We start from the raw sequence: 8,227 nt of genomic DNA on the forward strand, positions 1-8,227 counted from the left end.
TTCTTCATAGGCGTCCCATTACTTACAGGATTCCTCTCAGAAGTGTACATAAACTGGTTATTAGCAACCATGTCAATGAGTTCTTGAGCTTCTGCAGGCATTTTCTTTAGGTGAATGGATCCACCTGCAGAAGTATCCAATGACATCTTAGCCAATTTAGACAGACCATCATAGAATATATCCAGGATGGTCCATTCTGAAAGCATGTCAGAAGGACACTTTTTGGTCAATCCTTTGTATCTCTCCCAAGCTTCATAGAGGGATTCACCTTCTTTCTGTCTGAAGGTCTGAACATCCACTCTAAGCTTACTCAGCTTTTGAGGAGGAAAGAACTTGGCTAAGAAAGCCTTAACCAGCTTATTCCAAGAGTTCAGGCTATCCTTAGGTTGAGAGTCCAACCATATTCTAGCTCTGTCTCTTATAGCAAAAGGGAAAAGCATGAGCCTGTAGACTTCAGGATCTACTCCATTAGTCTTAATAGTATCACAGATCTGTAAGAATTCAATTAAGAACTGAAAAGGATCTTCAGATGGAAGTCCATAAAACTTGCAGTTCTGCTGCATCAGAGAAACTAGCTGAGGTTTCAGCTCAAAATTGTTTGCTCCAATGGTAAGAATGGAGATGCTTCTTCCATGTAAATTAGAATTAGGTGCAGTAAAGTCACCAAGCATTCTCCTTGCATTATTGTTGTTGGATTCGGCTGCCATCTCCTTTACTTGTTCGAAATTTTCAATAAAGTTGTCTCTGGATTGTTGTAATTTAGCTTCTCTTAGTTTTCTCTTCAGAGTCCTTTCAGGTTCTGGATCAGCTTCAACAAGAATGCCTCTTTCTTTGTCCCTGCTCATAAAAAAGAGAAGAGAAAAAGAAAAGAAGAGGAATCCTCTATGTCACAGTAAAGAGGTTCCTTATTGTTAGTAAAAGAGGAAAAGGAATAGGGGTGAAGAAGAATGAAGAATCCAAACACAAAGGTGATGATAGGAGCAGAGATGTGAGATGAAGAGAAGTGTTAGTAGATGAATAAATAAATAGAAGGGGATGAGAGGAGGAGAGAATTTTCGAAAATAATTTTTGAAAAAGAGTTAGTGATTTTCAAAAATAGTTTTTGAAAAAGGTTAGTAGTTTTTCGAAAATTCAAATAAAAAATAAAATAATTAGTCTAATTAAAAAGAAATTTTGAAAAAGAGGGAAGATATTTTCGAAAATTAGAGAGAGAGAGTTAGTTAGGTAGTTTTGAAAAAGGTAAGAAACAAACAAAGAGTTAGTTAGTTAGTTGAAACAAATTTTGAAAATCAATTTTGAAAAGATAAGAAGATAAGAAGTTAGAAAATATATTTTGAAATCAAATTTTTTGAAAAAGGTAAGATAAGAAGATATTTTTGAAAAGATATGATTGAAATTAGTTTTTGAAAAAGATTTGATTTTTAAAATCACAATTAATGACTTGATTCACAAGAAATCACAAGATATGATTCTAGAACTTAAAGTTTGAATCTTTCTTAACAAGTAAGTAACAAACTTGAAATTTTTGAATCAAAACATTAATTGATGATGTTATTTTCGAAAATAACTAAAAAAATTGAAAAAAAGATTTGTTTTTTGAAAAGGATTTTGAAAAAGATAAGATTTTTTTTTTAATTGAAAATTTGATTTGACTCATAAAAACAACTAGATTTTAAAAATTTTTGAAAAAGTCAAATCTAATTTTCGAAATTTTAAGAGAGAAAAAGGGAAAGATATATTTTTTTTATTTTTGAATTTTTATGATGAGAGAGAAAAACAAGAAAAATGATGCAATGCATGAAAGTTATGGATCAAAACAATGAATGCATGCAAGAATGCTATGAATGTCAAGATGAACACCAAGAACACTATGAAGATCATGATAAACATCAAGAACACATTTTTGAAAAATTTTTAATGCAAAGAAAACATGCAAGACACCAAACTTAAAATTCTTTAATGCTTAGGCACTAAGAATTCAAGAATGCATATGAAAAACAAGAAAAGACACAAAAACATGCAAATGCAAAGAACAAACAAGAAGACTTACTAAGAACAACTTGAAGATCATGAAGAACACTATGAATGCATGAATTTTCGAAGAAATGCAAGATGCACATGCAATTGACACCAAACTTATAACATGACTCAAGACTCATACAAGAAACATAAAAATATTTTTGATTTTTATCATTTTATGATTTTTTTGTATTTTCTTTTAATTTTTTTTCGAAAATCATTTTGAAAAAGAAAAATAAGGATTCCAAAATTTTTAATATGAATTCTAGGAATCTTATGCTCTTTAGTCTAAAGCTCCAATCAAAGGGTTAGGCATGGCTTAATAGCCAGCCAAGCTCTAGCATGTAAATTACATCCATTGAGGTGATTAGTTGAAGACCAGTCCCAAAGCAGTTTGGGTATGGCTTTACATCCAGATAGGATTCAACATGTTTCATGAAACACTAGAATTCATTCTTAAAAATTATGAAGAAAAATATATTTTTGAAAACATTTTTTCTTTCGAAAACAGATGAGAAATTTTTGAAAGATTTTTGAAGAATTTTTGAAAATAAAACAAAAAGAAAATTACCTAATCTGAGCAACAAGATGAACCGTCAGTTGTCCAAACTCGAACAATCCCCGGCAACGGCGCCAAAAACTTGGTATGTGAAATTGTTACTCAGGTTGTGAATTATTGTTCGAAATTGATTCCCTGGCGATGGCACCAAAAACGGATGCACAGAACCATGGTCTAAACATATCTTCAAAACTTCGCATAACTAACCAGAAAGTGCACTGGGTCGTCCAAGTAATAAACCTTACGTGAGTAACGGTCGATCCCACGGAGATTGTTGGTATGAAGCAAGCTATGGTCACCTTGTAAATCTCAGTTAGGCGGATATAAAATAGTTATGGAGTTTTCGAAATTAATACTAAAATAAGGATAGAAATACTTATGTAAATCATTGGTGAGAATTTCAGATAAGCATATGGAGATGCATTCATTCCTCTGAACCTCTGCTTTCCTGCTGTCTTCATCCAATCCGTCTTACTCCTTTCTATGACTGGCTTTATGTAAGGATGTCACCGGTGCCAATGGCTACTTTCAATCCTCTCGGGAAAATGGTCCAAATGCTCTGTCACAGCACGGCTAATCGTCTGGAGGCATCACCCTTGTCGTTGGTTGCATCATATTCCTCTCTGTGAAAATGGTCCGATGCGCTATCACAGCATGGCTAATCATCTTGGAGGTTCTCGATCATACTGGAATAGAATTTACTATCCTTTTGCGTCTATCACTACGCCTAGCACTCGCGAGTTTGGAGTTCATCACAGTCATTCAATCCCAGAGTCCTACTCGGAATACCACAGACAAGGTTTAGACTTTCCGGACTCTCATGAATGCCGCCATCAATCTAGCTTATACCACGAAGATTCTGATTAAGAGATCTAAGAGATACTCATTCAATTTAATGTAGAACGGAAGTGGTTGTCAGGCACGTGTTCATAGGGAATGATGATGATTGTCACGTTCATCACATTCAGGTTGAAGTGCGAATGAATATCTTAGAAGTGAAATAAGATGAATTGAATAGAAAACAGTAGTACTTTGCATTAATCTTTGAGGAACAGCAGAGCTCCACACCTTAATATATGGAGTGCAGAAACTCTACCGTTGAAAATACATAAGTAATGAAGGTCCAGGCATGGCCGAATGGCCAGCCCCCAAACGTGATCAATAGATCAAAAGATAATCCAAAGATGATTCCAAAGATGACTAGTACAATAGTAAATAGTCCTATTTATAATAAACTAGCTACTAGGGTTTACAGAAGTAAGTAATTGATGCATAAATCCACTTCTGGGGCCCACTTGGTGTGTGCTTGGGCTGAGCTTGAAGTCTACACGTGGAGAGGTCATTCTTGGAGTTGAACGCCAGCTTTTATGCCAGTTTGGGCGTTGAACTCCACTTTGCAACTTGTTTCTGGCGCTGGACGCCAGAATTGGGCAGAGAGCTCGCGTTGAACGCCAATTTACGTCATCTAAACTTGGGCAAAGTATGAACGATTATATATTTCTGGAAAGCCCTGGATGTCTACTTTCCAACGCATTTAGAAGCGCGCTATTTTGAGTTCTGTAGCTCCAGAAAATCCATTTTGAGTGTAGGGAGGTCAGAATCCGACAGCATCAACAGTCCTTCTTCAACCTCTGAATCTGATTTTTGCTCAAGTCCCTCAATTTCAGCCAGAAAATACCTGAAATCATAGAAAAACACACAAACTCATAGTAAAGTCCAGAAATGTGAATTTAACATAAAAACTAATGAAAACATCCCTAAAAGTAACTAGATTCTACTAAAAACATGCTAAAAACAATGCCAAAAAGCGTATAAATTATCCGCTAATCAGTACCTTCTTCTTTGTTTCTTTTGATGTTGCCTTCCCCTTGGTGACCTCTTTTTCTAAAGGAGTTGTGGTGCTGTCTTCACCTGCCTCTAGAGGTTTAGGTTCCTCCAACTTTTTCTTGAGCTGTGGCAATTGCTGTTTTCCTTGTTTATCTATTAAGGGGATCTCAGAATGAACTGGTTGTGCTTCAGTGCTTGTTTCCTCCTTCAGTGTCTCATTATCATTTGTGCTTAGTTCCTTGTCCTCTTGATCTGTTTCTTGTGAGAGTTTAAAAATATTGAAGCTGAGTCGTTCATCATGGATTCTCAATATTAGCTCCCCTTTCTCTACATCGATAAGTGCTCTGGCCGTAGCTAAGAATGGTCTTCCCAATATGATTGGATGAGTGTGACTCTCTTCCATGTCCAGGATGACAAAGTCTGTTGGGAGAAAGTATTTCCCAACCTTTAGCAACACATTTTCCACCACTCCTATTGCTTGCTTTTGAGTTTTGTCAGCCAGTCTGATGATTACATCTGTGGGTATTATCTCATTGATCTGCAGCCTCTTCGCCAGGGATAAGGGCAGTAAGTTGATGCTGGCCCCCAAATCACATAGTGCTCTATCGAACATAGTTTCACCTATGGCACAAGGGATGTGAAAACTCCCTGGGTCTCTTCTTTTTGTAGGCAACTCAGGTTGAATAAGGGCACTACATTCCTTGTTCATTACTATAGTCTGGCCTCCTTTGAGTGAGCTTTTCCTGGGAAGAAGTTCCTTCATATACTTGATGAATGCAGGCATTTGTTGAATTGCCTTGATGAATGGTATGTTTACATGCAGAGATGCAAACAAGTCTAGGAACCTTGAGTATATTCTCTTTCCCACAGCACCATTGAGCAGTTGAGGGAAGGGTGCATAGAGCTTCAGCAGCTCTTGTTGTGAGATTTTTGGTTCTTGGCGATCTCTATCCTCCTCCTTTGTTGAGTTGTCTTCAAGTTGTTTGCAAAGTTTGCCTTGCTTGTCTTCAGTCTCTTGATCACTCGCAGTAACCATTTTGCAATCTTCCCATCTTACTTTCTTTGCTTCTCCTTTGGGCTTTTTCTCCGTGTCACTTGGGAAGCTATCAGTAGGTTTGGAAATCTTCTCAGCTAAATATCCCACCTGGAATTCCAGCTTCCTGATGGTCTCTCCCTGGTTCTTAATATTGGCTCGCACCTCCTCTTTGAACACCTTATTTTCTTGAATCTCTTGGCATATTCCTTCAAGTAAGGCCTCAATCTTAGAGAGCTTGTCATCAATTGATGAGTGATTTGGAGCAGATGTGCCGTTTTGGTTTTGATAAGCGTGTGGAGAAGTGTTGTTGTGGGGGTGTTGAGATGTCCTCTGTGTGAATTGCTGGTGAGCTACATTGTTGTTGGAGTTGTAACGTCTCTGGTCTTGGTTTTGATCTTGCTCACTTCCCCATCCAAAGTTTGGGTGGTTTCTCCATCCAGGGTTGTAGGTTTTGGAGTATGGATCATAGTTTTTCCTTGGTGAATTCCCAATGTAGTTGGCTTGCTCCTGACTCCCCTCTGCTTCTTCATTCACTCCTTCTTGGGTTGTTGATGAAGTGGAGATTGCTGCTACTTGGTTCATCTCCATCTTCTTGGTGAGGTCAGCCAGCTGCTGGGTAATGAGCTTGTTTTGGGCCAACAGAGCATCTACATTGTTTAGCTCTATTACTCCTCTTGTGTTCCCTCTTTCAGAAGCATAGAAGTAATCGTTCTCTGCTACTGTTTTAATAACATCTATGGCTTCCTCAATAGTCTTCTTCTTGTTCAAAGATCCTCCGGATGAATGGTCTACGGCCTTCTTTGACTCATAAGAGAGTCCTTCATAGAAAATGTGCAGCTGCACCCATTCGTTGAACATGTCAGGTGGACACCTCCTTGTTAAGTCCTTGAACCTCTCCCATGCTTTATATAGAGTCTCACCATCTTGTTGCCTGAAAGTTTGGACCTCAGCTCTCAGCCTATTGATTCATTGAGGAGGGTAAAATCTTGCTAAAAATTTGTTCACCACGTCTTCCCAAGTTGTCAAGCTTTCCCTTGGGAAAGATTCCAGCCACTTGGCTGCTTTGTCCCTAAGTGAGAATGGAAACAAGAGCAGTCTATAGGTATCAGGATCAACACCATTAGACTTCACTGTGTCACATATTCTCAAGAAGGTGGTCAAATGTTGATTGGGGTCTTCTTGAACACCTCCTCCAAACGAACAGTTGTTCTGAACAAGGGTGATGAGCTGTGGTTTAAGTTCAAAGTTGTTGGCATGGATTGTTGGCTTTTGGATGCTACTTCCACAATTGCCTGGGTTTGGATTGATGTAAGAGCCCAAAACTCTTCTATCCTCCCCAGCATGATTTGCTCTACCTCCTCCCCCATGGTTGTGATCCTCTTCTTCATGATGGTTTTCCATGTTGTCTTCCAGGTTTGTTTCAAAGAATTCCTCTTCTTCCTCAGCACCAACCACTTTCTTTCCTCTTGCCTCCCTCCTTAATCTAAGGAAGGTCCTCTCAGGTTCAGAATCGAAGGAAGTTGAAGCCCCGCTTCTTCTCCCTGTCATACAACCATCAAGTGCAAGCAAGAAAAGATAGGTGCAGAAAGTATTTGTGTCAGAATTACTGTTAGTTGTGGGTGATGCAATATATCAAACAGTTAGTGGATTAGCAAACAGACTTGAAAATAACAAAGAAAAACAAAAGAGTAGAGGGGGAAGGGAAGAAGTTTAACTAAAACAAAAAGTAAATCACTCAAACAGAGAATGAAATTCACAAAATAAAAATGCTCAATCTAGTGATCTTCCAATTTAATCATTGTTGATGCACAATCAATCCCCGGCAACGGCGCCATAAACTTGATGCGGGGAAAACTTGTCTCTCAACAAATCTCCCTTCGGCAAGTGTACCGAATTAGTCGTCAAGTAAAAACTCACAATAGAGTGAGGTCGAATCCCACAGGGATTGATTGATCAAGCAACTTTAATTAGAAGAATGTTCTAGTTGAGCGAATCCAGAATTTGGGTTGAGATTTGCAGAAAATAAAATGGCGGGAATGTAAATAACAGAAAAGTAAATGCTAGAATTAAAGGACTGGAAGTAAATGACTGAAAATAAATTGCAGAATTGTAAATGGGAATGGGAGATTTGCTCATAAAAGTAAATGGCAGAAATTAAAGAGAATGGGTAAGATCAGAGATGGGGAGTTCATTGGGCTTAGGAGATGTTGCAATTCTCCGGATCAAGTTCATTTTCATCTCTTCCTCAATCAATGCACTCATTGATCTCCTTGGCAATCTTAATTGATTGAATTATAATTTCTTGCAATTCAATCTCTCAAGTCTTGATCAATAGCCAATTCCTTGGTCAATTGCTCATGAGAAGAGATGAAGTATGGTCACTGATTATACCACATGCATTTCCCAAATCAAGTATTGAGAGGGTTATAGTCACATACCCATCCAAACCCAATTTGGTCCAACATGAGAAAGCATTTCTAGCTTGATCTCTTCATTCCTCTTTCAAGGTTCAAAAGAGATCCAAGTTTGAATAGCTTCTTTTCCAAGATAACTACTCAATGGGATGAAGATCGAAAGCTTTCAAGTAAAATCAAGAGAAAAGATAGAAGAAGAATAATGAAAATTAGTATTGATCCATCAAATTACAACAGAGCTCCCTAACCCAATGAAAGGGATTTAGTTGTTCATAGCTCTAGAAAATGAAAACAAAGATGGAGAATACATCATAAAACTAGAAAATGCAGAGAAGGTAAAATACAGAGAGTAGTTCTCTTTTTCCAGCCTCC

The 8,227-nt window shown here is 37.8% G+C and overlaps 2 non-coding genes across 2 annotated transcripts; both read left to right on the plus strand.

Moving 5' to 3' along the window:
* Positions 1-200: 200 nt before the first annotated feature.
* LOC148561618 (small nucleolar RNA R71) lies at positions 201-308 on the plus strand. The gene has a single exon (XR_015886426.1). It is a non-coding gene; the product is annotated as a small nucleolar RNA R71 (small nucleolar RNA).
* A 5,989-nt stretch (positions 309-6,297) lies between these two features.
* LOC148561619 (small nucleolar RNA R71) lies at positions 6,298-6,401 on the plus strand. Its single transcript, XR_015886965.1, has one exon. It is a non-coding gene; the product is annotated as a small nucleolar RNA R71 (small nucleolar RNA).
* Positions 6,402-8,227: the final 1,826 nt, after the last annotated feature.

The sequence above is a fragment of the Arachis ipaensis genome, chromosome B6, assembly GCF_059453495.1.
Source record: "Arachis ipaensis isolate K30076 ecotype BB chromosome B6, ASM5945349v1, whole genome shotgun sequence".
Lineage (NCBI taxonomy): Eukaryota > Viridiplantae > Streptophyta > Magnoliopsida > Fabales > Fabaceae > Arachis > Arachis ipaensis.